Raw genomic sequence first — 16,459 nt, forward strand, 5'->3', positions numbered from 1 at the left:
GACGGGGAACTTCCCCTCGCGAACAAAAGGTGTGTCCCCGCAGTGCTCGGCCAGACCCGGGGCCGTGCCCTGTGCTCTGCCCGCAATTCCCAAACACCCAGGACCCACGGCATCCGTGCAGGGAAATGGACCTGCCCTCTTCACTGCCACCTCCCGCAAAAAGCAGGGCAGTGATTGCGAAGGACACTGCTGCACCTTCCACGGACAAGCAGCGTGGGGAGTGGCAGCCCAGGAGCCCCCATCTCTTCTGCCTTTCCCGGGCTGCTCCCTGTCTGCTCGCCCTTCCCATCCGTCCGTCTCTCTCCAGACGGGCAGAGGCTGATGCCTCGAGCAGGAGGCAGAGGATCCACCTTGCTGGGGTGGCTGTTGTGTCCCACCTGTCCCAGCAGCCACACTGGGCCAGGCTTGGCTCTGCGTGCTGCCAGCCCCGTGCACAGCCCATGCCGGAGCCGTGCTCTCCCCAGGGTTTGGGGCAGGACGCTGTTCCCAGCTGTGCAGCCTCGGGGGCTGCTGTAGCAGTGGCGCTTCCCTGCTCATCTCATCCCGAGTGTAGCCTTCAGCTCCCATCTCCCAAGTGGCTCTTTCTTTTCAGCTGAAACTTCCTGTTGGCTCTCATTTTCATTCTTTACCTCTTCAGCAGTGCAGAAAATTGGCACTTAATGTGCCCTGTGAGGCTGTGTGGTAGCACTTAATTGACCCTGGTTGCATCACCCTGGCCACAGCTCGGTCAGCGAGCTCAGCCTCCGGCCACGTTCATTTCCAGTCGTCCCCCCTTTGTTTTCCTGCCCTTCCCGGGGTTGCTGCTGGTGTTTGGCTCCAGGTGAGGGTCGTAGAGGAGCAGGTGTGGCCCAGGCTGCCCAGAGAGCTGCGGGAGTCCCTCCCGGGTTCCCACCCGGGAAATCTGGCTTCCTGCAGCTCTCCATCCTCCTTTCCTCCCTCATCCTCGTGCCTTCCCCAGCTGGTCAGCAGGTTGCTCCAAACCCTGCACATCCAACATCCCACCTTTGATGAGGCGTGTGGCAGGACCATGCTGCAGCTCTGGCAGCTTCCCCAAGCACTGCAAATCAGTCAGAAACCTGAGCTGCTGGTGGCAGCCCTGACCTTGGCAGTCGTTTTCCAGGAGCTGGTCCCAGGCACCCTGACCTTGCGTGAAGGGATTGCAGGGTGTGTCAGTCTGAACCAGAGCAGTGGGGACCAAGTGGCACACTGACCAAAAAGCTTATGATAAAACCAGACGTGTAGCAATCACCCAGACGTGGTCTCAGCTTAGCTCCAGTTCCCTTATTGCATCCTTTGGGGCAGAGATTGCTGCAGGAAGACCTGAAATCATTGGTATTCAGAGCATCGTAAAACTCCACGTGAGGCTGACAATCCAGGCAGGACTGCAGTATGGCAGATGTCTAGCAGGGGAATAAGATTTCCCAGGTGAATGAAGGAAGTGCATGCAGCCATTGTTTTGGGCTATTCCTGAGCACTGCTGAGGAGAAGTGGCTGCTCACTGCTGCTCTGTCATGGGAGAGTGGAGCACTGCCACCAAGGCTGTGCCCAGCTGCTGCTCTGGCACTCAGCCAGCAGGACCCTCCTCACCCCGCCGGGCCCTGGGGGACAGCAGGGCCACACCAGCAGCAGCAAGTCCTGCAGATGTCCCTGCAGGTCCCCGTGGAATTCCCTGGGCTTGGCTACAGATTCCCAGGGTAGGGCTAGGGCAGCAGCTCCGATGCTGCGTGCCTGGGATGCTCTGTTAACAAGGAGGGTTTCCTCCGATTGAATATCTCACCGCTCAGTTTGTGTTGGACCATGGAGTCCTTCCAGCACTTGGAATACAATGAGTTAGTATCTGCTGCTCTGGAGTTTGCATCCCGGCGGAGAGCCCGGCCAGCTGGGAGCACGCTGGGACCAGGCTGCAGCACAAAGAACAATGGGAAGGCTCAGCAAGGGGCTCTGGGGGTGAGATCCAGCCTTGGTGACAGCGCTGTGTCTGAGGCTGCTCCCAGCTCTCTGATTCTCCACCAAGAGAGGATCACAGCCTGCAGACCCTCCTTTTAACTCTGCAGCTCGTCCCCTCGCTCGCCTTTCCTGCACTTTCAGGCGGTGGGCTCTGTGTGCCAAATGGGATGCTGGGGAAGGCGCTGCTGCCTGGATGGGCTCCAGATGCAATGCAACGAATCCATTTTTATAGCTGGGAGCAGGTGTCTCGTGCATCACCAGCAGCTCTTCTAAAGACCACTCTTTTTATTTGGCCACAAGCACTGGACGGGTCCAAGACAACACCCAGTGCCTTCCAGCTCCACAAACACCCATGGTTCTGCTGCATCACCCCAGCCTCACCCATGAGAGCAGGGAGGGCTCCGGGTGACTGTTGGCATCCCTGGCCAAGGTCACAGGACCAGAGCCATGCCTGCATCTCGCTCCTGGGCTTCAGAGCCACAGTGGCCAGTCCTGGGGCTGTGCAGCCCCTCCAAGGCTTCGTGAACTGATGGGTGTGTGCATAAAATGAAGAAAACAGCCTTGAGGACACGGTCCTGTGCCTGGGAAGAGCCAGTACCTGTGGGGAGGAAAAGAAAAGAAACTACTGTTGGAGCCAGAGATAGGAAAGGCCAGAGCATTTGTTTTCCATCCTCAGACCTCAGCAATGTAGCAAGTGGAGCTCAGTCAAGAAACCCCATCCAAACCCACAGCTCATGAAGCTGCTCTAGGCAAAAAAACCTCAAAGGGCTCTCTGTTCTTGCCCATCCCATTCCTGCTCTGGAAGGGAGAAGTCACCCAGGGCTGCAGGACTGGGGACCCTCAGCCATGCCACAGCAGGACAGAGGCACAGCCCCAGCGCTCTCTGAGCCATCCCCAAACCTGGAGGAGCTGCAGCCACAGAACCTACAGCTTTGCTGAAGGGAGCGGGTCCTGGAGGGCCCAGAGACCCCAGAAAGGAGCAGGGCCCCCACCAAGGAGCTTCACCGCAGCAGCTACCGATGCGCCTGGACTCGTTGGCCCTGCTGAGACAAAGAGCCATTGCTGAATTCAGCTGCCCTGGGTATTTTTTTCCCTCTTCGATGAATCACCTGCTAAAAATATTATAAATTGAGTTGCTGGCCAGACCTTTCACTTCTCTGGAAGCAAAAATATTTATTTTACTCAGGCTGTGCCTGTGTTTTAGCAGAACTTTATGATCAATTTTGGAGGAATGTGCCATGCTGTATATTCAAATTACAACTTTTTTTGGCTCGCAGTGTAAGTTAAAATGTCTTGCTTAAGACGCAACTGTCAAGCTGCCAGAAAAATGCATTTTCAGCTGTTTTCCTCCCAAAAGCAGCAGTTTTTCCCCATTGGTGGTTATTGTCAACCCAGGTGTGTGCCTGTTCCAGGGCTTGGTGATCGAGGGGTGCAGGCTGGACTGGCTTAGACTGGGAGCTTTCACTTCCATGGAAAAACCAGCAGTCAGGTCCCAGCATCACGGCAAAGTCAGGTCCCAGGGAGCTCCGGAGCTGCCTTGTTGTGGGGACAGATCCGTTCCCATGGAACAAGGCTGCATTTTCGGGAGCTGGAGCGGGACCTTCTCGTGCCCAGGCCCCAGGCTGGTGCAAAGCTGACGCAGATCGTCAGACAGGCACCAGCACAACGAGATCCTTGAGGAGAGGAGCATCCCAGAACCCCCGGGAGCCAAAGGAGCTTTGTCCTGGAGCATCTCCCTCCTTCCCAAGGTGTGCAGGCGAGTCACATCACGCTGCCAAGGCACTGGAGCAGGCTCTGTGCCGCCGGCCACTGAGACCCCACCGGGACCACGCACCACCAGCTGCTGTTGCTCTTGCTCCTGTGCCAGGCACACCTTCCCCATAAACTCTCATCTGAATTTAGGAAGGAAATGAGGGAAATTTCTTTTTCTTGCTTCAGGGCAGAGAGAATAATGGGATCTTTATTCCCCAGTAATTAAGTTGGTTTTTGTGTGGGTTTAATTTACACTCCCTTCCAGCCTCCCCTGCAAAGTGGGAATGTGGCTGTGGGAGGGCAGGGAACATCAGCCCGGCTGGGCACCAGGACCAGGTGCTTGTCAGGGCATCCCCGAGTGCAGGACTGGCAGCAGTTGGGATCCTCTTCGTGCCAGTTTCCCAGTCCCACGGGCAGGAGCTCTGCCCACCGCTCCTCCAGGTCCGCCAGCCCCCGGCACCTGCTCCGTGCCGCTGCCTGCGGCTCTGCGCTGCTCCTGGACAAAGGCATGCGAAGCCTTGCAGCCCCGGCCGAGAGCCCCGGGGACGAGCTGGACCCCATCCCTTCAGGCCCTGCGAGGAGCAGCTTCCCCAGGAGCAGGACAGGGCGATGAGCCCCAGGAGCAGCATCTGCTCTCGCGGCGGTTTCCCTGTGCCGGATGTCGCAGCCACATCGCAGCACAGCACATGTGGGACGTGCTCAGCCCACCTGGCACATCCTCCGAGGAGCTGGGCTGGCCCCATGGGGCACCAAGGCTCCCGGCAGCGGCTGCGGATGCAGGGATTCCTCCTCCGAGGCGAGGCGGGGATTGGGCACAGGAGCATCCTGTGCAGAGCCAGGGCACTGCACTGCCAGACTGCAAAAACAAGCACACAGAGATATTCACACCCACGTGAAATTCCCAGCAAGCAGACAACAGTGTCTTCATCACGAATTTCAAGTACATAAATGCCTGAAGCCAAAAGCTGCTGCGGCAGGGGATGGCCCTGAGCGGCTGCGGGGGGACACGAGGGTCCCCTCGCTGCCACGCACCCTCCCGGCCCTCCCTCGCTGCAGGGCACGCGGCAGAGGAGAGGAAAGCCAAGCCGGGCACAAGGGAGAACCTGCTGTGTCTGCTCTGCGCTTCTGGGCTGCAGAGGGGGAGCAGCACCCCCTGCACCCAAAGCCAGCCCCATCCCTGGGGGTGCAAAACCCACAGCAACTCCTGCTGAAGCCTTTCTTCCTCTTACCCTATCCAAGGGGATGATAAGAATTCAGACACCTTAAAATCCACCATCTTGTTATACAAGTCACAATATTAAACCAGTTTCAGTATCAGCAGTGAGTTTCCTTGGAAATGGTGAAGAAAACAGCAGCATTAATTAAAGGCACAGCCTTTTGTGTTCATTCCTCACTAGCTGTCTTTTTTCCACTCTCCTCTTGTACATTTGATCTGTTCAGAGCTGAGGAAATGTTACCCACAGCTTTACAATAGCAACCGATTTACAGTGCCTGCTTAGTCACCGGGGAATTTCTTGGATTTTATGTTTGCTGAAAAAGCAGAACGACCATTGGCTTGGTCAGTGTACAGCTGACAAATTCACAAATTCAGACTAAGGCTCACCAGTATTTTATATTTGTGGTTGGAGGTGAGATTCCACTCATAACTTTTTGACAGTGCTGAGGCCTTTTGTACATATACAGGGTTCTGAGCACCCTGCTGGAGCTGACGATGTCCCTGCCCATGGCAGAGGATTGGACTAAATTAACTTTAAAGGCCATTTCCAGCCCCAAACACCCTGTGATTCTATGAATTCTCATTCAGGGCTGCTCCACATCCCCACACAAGTGTCGGTCAGATGCAGAGAAGAGCCCGTCCTGCAGAACAGGCTCAGGAAGTTTCTGTCCTCGGCTGAAACCTCTTTGGTGTGGAAGAGCCTGGAACTTATTACAAATCGCTTAAGTAACTTTGGCTCACTCATGCTGATTAAATTGCTTCCCTGACTATTCCAGAGGCTCAAAACCACCAGCAGCTCCCAGGCTCACTGTGCAAAATTAATTAAAGCAGACGATAACTTGGCAAGGACAAAAAAAGAAAGTCTCATAGTAAGGAACAATCTCAGCGCGGGGGCGTTTGCTGGAGCACGTGCCTGTGGGTGCTGTTAGGTGTTTCGGATACAGCCTCACACAGGGAGAGACCTCAGCTCACAGAACACCACCCTCAGCCCTCAGCACTTTGCCAAATCTGGGCATAAAAATAAACTTGGAAGTTCAGAGCAGAATCAGAGCACAAAGGCAGGGGACCCCTCGGTTTCCATAGGAAGCAGAATTAATAGCTTGGCAGAAGGGGTGCGTTTCCATTTTTGTACAAGAATTTCCTCCGCCTCCCGCAGAAAAAAAAGCTGTGTAAGAAACACGGATTCAGACAGTTCTCCAGAACCTGGCAGCGGCTCCAAGGCATCCCAGGAGGTGCCTGCAGAACTTCCAGGTTTCCAAAAAAAACCAAGTGGACCATCACTCCTCTTTTCCTTGAAAGCACCAGCAAGGCAAGCAGAGAGGAACCTGGCACCTTCCTCTTGGACCCACTGCAGAAGGGGAAGTGGGCTCCAGGGTCTTTTGACACACTCAGCTCATCCAGGGGAGGTCCCTTTCAGCCCCCCGTGAGGAGGGGAGGGGGCTCCATGGTGCATGTGCCATACATCAAGCAAGAGCCCTGGCAGCAGGAGAGAACCGAGCCTGAGCCCGACCTTCTCCCCCCTCCCTTCCCAGCGTTATCTGAAACCACAGCCTTGACTGGCTGCAGTTCTCATCCATCTGCAAAAGCACATTAAGGAGGGAGAGAAAGGTTGGCAGCTGACCACGAACCAAATCCCCAGAGGGATCCTTACCTGACTCCAACCAGATGCTGTTTATCAGCCCGAGCGTTCACTACATGCCCGATGTGACGGAGACAGGAGAAATACAAGAAATGCTTGTTATGCTCAGGGCTTCGGGGGGTTTTCATCCTCAGGCCGGATATACAAGTTCCAGGAGAGGAATATGCATCCCTGGAGTCCTGAGCTGAATCTGGAATTCATATACTCTGTAAATGTACTTTATTTAATACAGGAATCAAGAAGGGGTTTGGAATTATTGCACTGGAGAGTTTGATTGCGTAGTTACAGCTTGGAATTAAGGAATAACTGCAGATCTGTTGGGCAGTGCATCAGCCCCATGGAAAGGGCAGGATGGTGTGTTCTGGCTGCACTGTTCTGTCCCTGTTCTCCAGCCACTGCCCTACATGTGCTGAAGCCTGAGAGAAGGTTCCAGTGGGGTCTGCCCCAGCCCTGCGTGTTTCCCATCCCAGATCTCCCTTTGGATTAAGCCAGCAAAGCCCACCAGACCAGGAAGAGGCACCACAGTGACAGTGCAGGGCTCCAGAGCCCAAGAAAGCCTCTCAGAGCAGCACAAGAACCAGGGCCAGGCTGGGAGGTGGGGAGGATGTGCTGCCAAAACCAGGGCAGTGGTGATGTGGAACACGGAACAGCGATCCAGCCCAAGCAAAGGCAGATGTGTTTGCTGGGAAAACGAGGACAGGACTCTCTGAGAGATGGCTGTATCCTTGTGCAAGCACATACCTGTATGTTTATAGAAATGTACATGTGCCTTTTATGTGTTCCAGCCTGGCTTTAAGGATCTAACATGTTTTTGCTGCACCACCATGCTTTATCTGACACCTGCAAGGCGCATCTGTCCCTGGAAGTGCCTCATCCTCACCTGTCCCACTGGCAGCTCTGCAGAGCATGGTGCCAGCAGCTCAGTGTCACAGGGCTCTGGGCACTGTGCAAGGCTCTGCCTGTGGAAATAAATGCCCAAAGCCCCAGCCCAGCTCTCAGAACCTTGGGCTGGGCTGTTACAGTCACTAAGAGCTTTTATAGCCTGGAGGGACCTGATTGCTAATTAACAGCTAATTCATGTAAGATTAACATCTGGAGGAGCCCCAGAGCCAGGGTGCACCCTGGGGGTTTTTCTCCCCTCCAAGCCAGTTGTTGGACTCTCCCAGGTACTCCTGCAGAGCTGCAGGCACTGAGCAGAGGGAAGGCACCCTGGCTGCTCCCCCCTTTGCTTTCCCAAGCAGATCTGCAGGTAAGAACCATCTCCCTGCTCTGGGACCCTTGGGGATTATCAGCAAAAGGCATTTTTTGGAGAGGATGTGCCATGAAATTTGTTATAGGGAAAGCATCACAGCCCAGGAGATGCCCTGGCCAGCTGATCCCAGCTGACAGGCAGGGACAGCCTGTCAGGAAGGTGCTGAGCAAGTGGGTGAAGAACACTTTGCTGCATCAATGTCTCCCACTCCACCAGCTGCTGCATAAATCACGTTGGCTTCAGAACCTGCTGGCAAAACATAAAGCAGTCTCCATGCTCCAGCCACCACAAGGGTATTAATCAGGCTAAAAATATAAAAACAACATGAAAAACACCATCTACGGGGTGTGCGGCATCAGACGCTCGCTCCGGGAGCTTGGCCAAGTGCTCATATCTCGACTCTCATAAATACACCGCCAGGAAAACGCATTATCTCTGCAGTGCTCTCGGAGCAGGAGCGCTCAGAGCAAAGCAGGCCATGGCACCTGCTGCATTTTAATGATCCTTCGTCATCACCTGTAGGGAAACTTAGATTTAAATGACTGTCCTGCAGTGCCCTGACCTTCCCGCCGCGGCTCTGGCAAAGTTGGCATCGTCAGCGTGAGGATCAGCAGTGCCAGCCAGTCACTCACACAAACCTGCCCGTTCTGGAGCACCAGAACACAACCACACATCCATGTCCTGGATCAGCAGTGCTGCCAGTGGAGCACCAGTCACTGGGGTATGGGAGTGCGGCCTGAGTGGGGTGACAGACACACCCTAGTAAAAAAACACAAAGAAAGGTAAAAAACACAAAGAAAGGCTTTATCATGTTCATGGAGCCCAAAGAACAGGGTTGATGTAGAAAACACGCCTTTTGCATTGCTCTCCATTGCCCATAAAGCCATAAACCCCTTTCAAATGCTCCATCCCCCTAACTTTTGGATGTCATTAAACACTTTATTAATTTACTCCAAATGTCTTCGCTCATATTCCAGCACAGCTAACCCCATCAAAAGGAGACAGCACAGTGCTTAGGCAGCACTTCTGCTCTTCAAAGCCTGTTACTGAGATTAATTGCTTCTCCGGAGTCCTCTGTGAAGGGGGAACATGAGGATAGTTGTTATGAGTGCTGGGTGTGAGGGGGGAAGCGAGATCCAAGGCAAAAGCAGAGTTCCAGGGTTTCCCAGCATTGGCTGGAGAGGATGGGCTGTGCAGGCTGCAGGTGAGGCCCCCAGGACTGCTGCTGGTCTCGGATGGATGTTCCTGCAGCTCCTCGGGGCAAGGCAAAGCCCAGGTGGGCAGTGTGGTGCCACTGCAGAGCTGAGACCTGAGGTCCTGGCATCTCCCGCCTCCGAAAATCCTCCCTTGGACGAGATCCGAGCGTGTCCTCAGGCTCCCCACTGCTCTTCCCTAACCTCTGCTGCCTGCCAAGAGCCTCTGCAGGCAGAGCTCCCTCCTGCGTCCCAATTTATCCTATGATGTCACCGATCCCAGTCCGTCCTGACATCACCAGTGCCATCAGGAGTCCTTCCCCACATCCCCGGAGCGGCAGCGGGGCTGGGCAGGGGAGGACCCGCGGCACGGGCCGCGCCCTGCCCCACAGCACAGCTCAAGGTCCCAGTCTCAAGGGCACTAAGGAGGGCTTGGCAGACCCGGGGCAGCTGCTACGCAGCTTCCCAAAACGCTTCCTGGCAGCCCCCAGCCCGGCTCCCGCTGGTACCTGCGGAGGATGCTGCGGGAAGCGCCCCGAGCCGGCTCCGCTGCGCTGGGGGAGCGCCGGTGCCGCGCACCGCGGCCAGATGCGCGCCCCGCCGAGGCTGACACGGTGCATCTGCTCTGCGTTTGGGTTTCCATCGTGCAGCTCACCACATCCCCCCCAGCCGGCTGGAGGCGAGGAGGCGAACATCTGGAAGCAATCGCGGCTGTCACGCTTCAAGGAGATACTGCACCACAGAGAGGAGAACCCGATCCCTCGCCCCAGCAGCCGCCCCCCGCCCTCAGCCCGGCAGATGAGCAGAGGAGCAGCATCCTGCCACGAGCTGGTCCTGCCTGCTCCCGAGCCCCTCCCGGGAAGGGCAGCACCCGGCGGCAGCGTGCCTCGGCCGGGGGGACGGGGCTGAGCCCCCGGTGGGCTGCCAGCCCGGGCTGCCAGCCCAGCTCCGTGCCAGAGCAGAGGGGTGCTGCCTGGGGAAGCTCCCGAGGGACTTGGCTCGCTATTTTGGAGAGCTGGGCTTTTTCGGCCTGCAGAAGAGAAGGCTGCAGGGAGATCTTAGAGCCCATTTCAGTACCACAGATGTCCAGAGAAGCTGTGGCTGCCCCACCTCTGGAAGTGTTCAAGGCCAGGTTGGACAGGGCTTGGGAAACATGGGACAGTGGGAGGTGTCCCAGGCCATGGCAGGGATGGAGGACACTGGATGGGCTTCGAGGTCCATCCCAAACCATTTCAGGATTCTGTGATCCCCCTGCTGTGGCCAGGCATCTCCATGAGCCCAGCACGTGTTTGTAAACACTCTGTCGCCCCAGCAAACCCTGCACCACGCTGGTTTCCTCTGTGCCAAGCCCCTGGTGCCTGGGAAGGAGGTGCTTTTCTGTTTAATTAAATGTTCTGTGTTTTCTGTAGCTCACCAGGGCTCAGGAGCACCATCACTGCAGAGCATTTCTGGCAGGGAAGGAACCCTTGTTCCTTTATTATATGGAATAGTTTCAGCATTAGTTATTCCAAAATCATTCTGGTTTATGAGCAACCTGACAATTGGGCAGAGGCAGGAGGCCTGGGTCTGTACCAGGCACCAATAAAACCTTGAGGAGGGCTGTAAGCCCCTGCTGGCAGCTGCTGGGGAAGAAGGGAATTACTCGAGGGCACCTCTGCTCCTGCCTCCTCCCAGCCCAGGCAGCAGCAACTGTGTTTTCCTCTGCAGAAGGGGATAACCATTGCAGGCCGCACTCCTGGCAGCAGTGAGCTCCTTCTCATCCCACTCTCACCTCATCCATTTCCCAAAGCATCTCCGGGTACCTCCTGCCACTGCAGGAGAAGGAAAAAGAGGCAGGAACCTCCTCAAAATGCCCAGCTCGGGCACAGAGGCATCTAAATAGCATCCAGTGCTGCTACCCTGGCAGGCTCTGGAGTAGTGAGTGTCCAGCACGAGGTCCCAGCCCAGCTCCCGAGAGCCCCCAGCACTGCCTGCAGCAGGGATGGAACATCCAGCTGCTGGGGGTGCTGCTCTGGAGCAGGAGGGGTTGGAAGGAGAAGATACATAGACATGGCACATAGGAGCAACAAGGGCTTTGTGCAAGCCATGAAGAAACAATGAATGGATTAAAATAGAGGATCTATTTTCGGAAGGCCTGGCAGAAGACCTGGCCCAGAAAGCCACCTGCAAACCTGGCCAGCACCACTTGCCTGTGCTTAAGCCTGGAGCTCTGCTCAAAGGCTGAGGCATCCCTGACCCACGGCAGGCCAAGTGCTTGGATGGGCTGGCAGGCTCCACTCCGAGCTGCCCCAGCACCCAGGGGAGGCTTCCTGGCTGCAGGAACCCAAGGGATGCCCAGGAAGAGCAAGGGTACCTTGGAAAGGTTCGAGGAAAAGGAAACAGGCTCTGCACTCTTTGCGTGCTGGATCCAGTTACTGGCCAGGTCAATAAAGCGACTGAATTTAGATTTTATGGCTGAAATAATTGCCACTGGCATGCCAAGGACTCTTTAGCAGCGCAGCAGGTGAGGCTGTGGCTGGGGTCTGCAGCCCCCCAGGCTGGACAACTCTTGCTGCTCTCTTGTTCCCTCCCTTCTGAGAGGGAAGCTGCAGCCAGTGGCACACGCGTGAGGGACCCAGGCAAGGCATGGCCACCAGTCCCTTCCCCACACAGCACCCAGCCTTCCTCTCACATCTCCTCCTCCCTGCTTTTCCTGAAAGCATTCTTCGCTGTGGAAAGCTCCACAGCCAGCAGGTGCGGGGCTGGGGCCAGGACAGGGCAGCAGGGTCCCCGTCCCACCCCGATCCTGCGCTGCCCAGTGCCTGCCCAGCGTGGGGAGCACCAGGGCCCTGCCCTCACGCTGCCCATGAGGACGGGCAGGGCTCTGCTGCAGCCGGGCATAGCAGCCAGCGTGTCCTCCCTGCAGGCACAGCAAGATGATTAATTAAAGTGAGAGGCTGCTGCCAGCAGAGAGAATGGGGCTCAGGTGGTTAATTGAACTGAGGCTGCAAATCCAGCCAGGGAGTTTCTGCCTGTGGTCATGCACACAACATCTGCTCTGTTAGGATTCAAGAGATAAAGGCATGAGAGGTTCGAGGATGTAGGAATTCCACCAGAGTCCCCGTGGCAGCCCTTCTTTGGCCTGGCACCCTTCAGTCTAGAGATGCACAAGGCCAAGCCAGAACTCCACAGGAACGTGAACATCCCTGGAGATTCCTCCTCCCCTGTGGAAGCGCAGCAATGCACTCTGATAAGCATCACCTCACTCAGCAGAGCTGCAGTGCTGCTGAGGGGGGCTCACATTAAGATAACGCAAGTGCTGGGCAGAGCAGTTCAGCCCAAAGCTGCTGGGAGGGCGTGTGACACCCAGTGCCAGCTGCTGCAGCTCCCGCCTGCACCTCGGTGCTCAGCCACGCACTGCAAACATCGGCTGGTGTCAGAACTCAGAATGTCTCTCAGACATTTTTAGAGGTTCCAAGCCTTAGTCAGAAGCATTTTAGACCCTGGCAGCCAGCTGCAAACAGCTATGATTTTGAGTTTGAGCCATGGAATGAGTTACCAACTTTAGAGGTGGAACAAGCAGTCACAAAGGATTAGATGGGATAGTAAAAGTAGTTGCAAAGTAGAGGGGAAAGTTTTTTAATATTGTACAAGGGAGTTTTAATACCTATACAGGGGGGTTTTTACTTTGTACATGAGGGTCAAAAGCTCTAAGATGGAGGAAAGTGGGCTGATCCTGTTCTTCCTCCTTCTTCCTTACCTCCATGTTCTTAGTGATGTTGGCACTTATAGATTAGTTTAGAGTAGAAAAGCACCTTATAAGTAGTAAATATTGGGGGAAAACTGTAAACATATAATACGTAATATGTCATATAAAAGATAGCAGCAGCCCTGGGCGGGGAGAGAAAAAGAAGACAGCAGACAGAGAGGATGTCAGTGTGTGTGTGTGTCCCTGCCTAAGCCACTAACCAAACCACAGTAGCCAGAGAAGACAATCTTTTAGATAGCTAGCAATAAACTGCCTTGAGACCAAACAACAAGAGGCTGAAGAGTTTTTCTTTGACAGCACAAGTTAGAAGAGAGACTTTACCACCACACGAGACCCCAGACCAAGCCCGGGGTTCTCACAGGCGGGGCTGAGGAGAGGAGTGGCACCGGCAAGGTCGCTCCAGGGCTGGATCCCTCCTCTCCCTCCCCAAACATCTGTGCAGATGTTAACAGGCGTGCCACGGCTCGATTTTCGATATGAAAGGCAAAGGGTTAGAGTTGAGCTCTTGGGTAAGCGACACCGAGAAAGTCAAAGTTTAATTGGCATTCCTGCCTGGGATGAAAGCCCCGGCTGCCGGTGCCGGCACGGGCTGAGCGGGGCCATTGGTCACGGGCCGTAAAGGCCACACACAGGCAGCACTGGGGCAGGGCTCCCCTGCCCAGGAGAGTCAAAGCCCTCTCGCCTTGGCCTCTCGCTCCCCACGCCCCTCTTGAACGGGCAGCAGAGCTGGGAGCGTCCCTGCCCATGCACGTGCCCCCTGCAGTGGTTGGTCCCCTTTGGGGTCGGATCCGTGCTGCCCCAAGCCTCACCTGCCCCATGGGGCTGGATCCCTGCTAGCCAGGGAGCCACCCTCTGCCGAGCACCCTGTGCCCCTGGGCCACTGCTTTTCCTGTTTGCAGAGCCCAGGGCGTTCAGGCACCTCCCTCACCTGTGCACAGGAGGAAATCACTCACCCGTGCTGCCAATGGGCTCCGGGCCTGGGGGAGGTCACGCAGCAACCACGGCAAGGGGCACGTCTGCCAGACTTCCCAAACTGCCTGGAAAGGGTTATCCCACTAAACCGAAGGTCTAGCAGCTGCAAGGCAGTAATTTCACTTCTGATGCGAGTTGTTTGCAGGCCAGTGTGCCAGGGAGGAAGCTCTGATGATGGTTCCTGTTAACACAGGAGCCCCCTGCCTTGCTCCAAGCACTTCCCACATCAAATTCCTCATTGGCAAAATGGAGCCACTGCCCTCGGCTGTGGCCTCAATCTCTTTCTGCTGCTCTGTTGTAGGGGAACTCGGGGCCCCAAGGGAGCTGCTCCAGCTTCTTCTGGGCTTCTTGCAGGAACCAAAGCAAAGAAGCATCTTTCTTCTTAAATTGATAGGGACACACGGGTTGCTGGAGGAGCACCAGGGTCAGCCTGGGGCAGCTTTTCCTTGTCCCACTGATCCAATATTGCTGCAAAGGATGGGGCTGGGCATGGCTTTGCCTCTCTGGGGGATCAGCTGTGAAGAGGAAGGTGGTTGTTATTCTCAGTAGTTCTCACTGTAATTCGGAGCAGCTGCCCTGTTCCAAGCTCCTTCTGCAGCCTGTTCCTAACTGCACGTTGGACACAGCTGAGCACAGCCCCGGCTGCCAGACAAGTCCTTCTGCTTCAGCTGCTCCTCTCAGCCTGGCAAAGCTTTGGGTGTCTCCTGTACGGGGCCACTGCTCCCATGGCTGAGCCACTGCCGTGTGGGCACACACAGAGCAGCTGCCAGTGGGATTTCCATTCCCATTCCCACCCTGCTGCAATGGCTGCAAGGAGCAAGACCAGTCTCACCAAGGGCATACCTGACTATGGCCTGGCCAGACCTTCAGGGAGAAGTCAAGTGATCTTGGAACTGCAGAAAATCTGCCATAAAAGTCCATCCAGAAGCTGGTGCCCACTGTGCAGCAGGATGTGCCTCTCAAGTTATTGTTCCACAGTTCTGACAGCCCCTTGAGAATCCTCTGAAGAAGGGGACACTGGGCAGGGCAGGATGGGGTGGTGATGGGGGCTGATGCAACCCAGAGTGCCCAGAGAGGTGGAGGTGCTGTGCTCCGTGCCTGTGGACAGGGAACACTGGCTTTATCTCTGACACTGCTGTGTAAAAACCATTAAAATATTAAAACCATTGAAATACACGCTTTTTGTGCCTTGCTCCCCCCTTTCCCTCCTGCTCTGCACTGTGCATTCCCATCCGGTCACTACAATTTCCACTGCAGTCAACGCTCCATTGCTGCCCCTGCTGGGACACAGCTCCCTGGCCACGCTGTCCCCTCCTGCCCCTCTGCTCCTCTCCCGGCCTCCAGCCCTGCCCAGGACCATGGCAACGGCCGTGACGTCTCCTGCACCTCCAGGGTGATTCGATTACATGGGCTGAGGAAGTCCCTGTTGGAGCAGAAATGGATCTGATTATTGACGCTGCCGGCGGCGCGGGCTCGAGGTGCAGGACGTGCTCAGCCGTGTCCACCAGCACTGCTCTGAGCACAGGGCAAGGGCAGAGCTGAGGAAAACTCAAAAACTCAGAGTCACAGGGTCTGGGCTGCTCCTTGTCCGTTCCCATGCTCACCCCTGCTCCGGAGCACCAAGGGGTGCCTGTGGCTGTGGGAGGGTGAACCCCCACGCTGCAGCTCCTCTTTCAAAGAGCCTTGATGATGAGGATTTTCATTCCCTTCTTCCTTCAATTTCAATGAAACTGCAATTTTTATACAGACAAAAAGGTCTTGAGAAAACAATTTTTTGGCATGTTTTTAAAGCAAAAATCCCCTTTTTCTTGGAAAACAGGCCAAAGCCTAGCCCATATTCCTTGGAAGTGGGCCTTGTTCTACTTGAAAAACATCCCAAATTTTGATGGAAAATTGGAAAATAGATCCAGGTTGGCTCTAGGAGAACGTGGCGTCGCAGCAAAACTTTCCATGAAAATGATCTAGAATCTGCACAGAGCACAAACCCTTGGAAGTGGAATTTCACCAGCCCAGGACCATCCTGGCAGAGGCACTGTGGCATCTCCTGTGGGATGCTCCAGTGGTGGGATGGACTCGACAGGGATGCTGTGCCCACTAAAGCTGGAGTAGCTTCGTTACTGCTCCAAGCACTTTGCTGTGGACTCAAGGAAATGCAGGTCCCCCCAACCACAGCTGTTTGTTTTTTCCAACCCAACATGATAAAAGAGTCTCTCCCCTCCCCATAAATCTGCCCCATAATGTGATTCTGGCAGGGCACGTTACCCAATAGAATTTCTATTAAAACGTGATTTTCTTCTGCTTATAATTTCATTATAAGGCATTTGTGTAGAACATCGACCCCACAGGTAATATATGGGCAGGGGAGCAAGATTAGAGAGCGTGGATGATTCCTAATGGAGACTACGAGCAGACGTGAAACAATCAAGGCTGGGCACAACCACCATTATTTACTGCTGCCTGATGTGGAGAAATACTTCATCGAGGGGTTATTGCCATTTAGCACATCTTTCACTTCTCCCACGGAGTGCCCGGCAGTCCTATCCATCTTGGGGCGGGATCTGTCAGCGCCGCTCCGTCCCGGGGCCGCCGCAGCTCCCACGCCCGCAGCAAGCCGAGCCCTCCTTCATCCATCAGCGCTCGAGGTGTTCCACGGCAATGCAGCCAGGACACGGCGGCGAGGAGAGAGCAGCATGCTCCCCTCCATCCCCATCCCCCAGAGACCTCCAGACCGAGCTCATCG

This window comes from Lonchura striata, chromosome 22 (assembly GCF_050655825.1).
Source record: "Lonchura striata isolate lonStrDom1 chromosome 22, ASM5065582v1, whole genome shotgun sequence".
Lineage (NCBI taxonomy): Eukaryota > Metazoa > Chordata > Aves > Passeriformes > Estrildidae > Lonchura > Lonchura striata.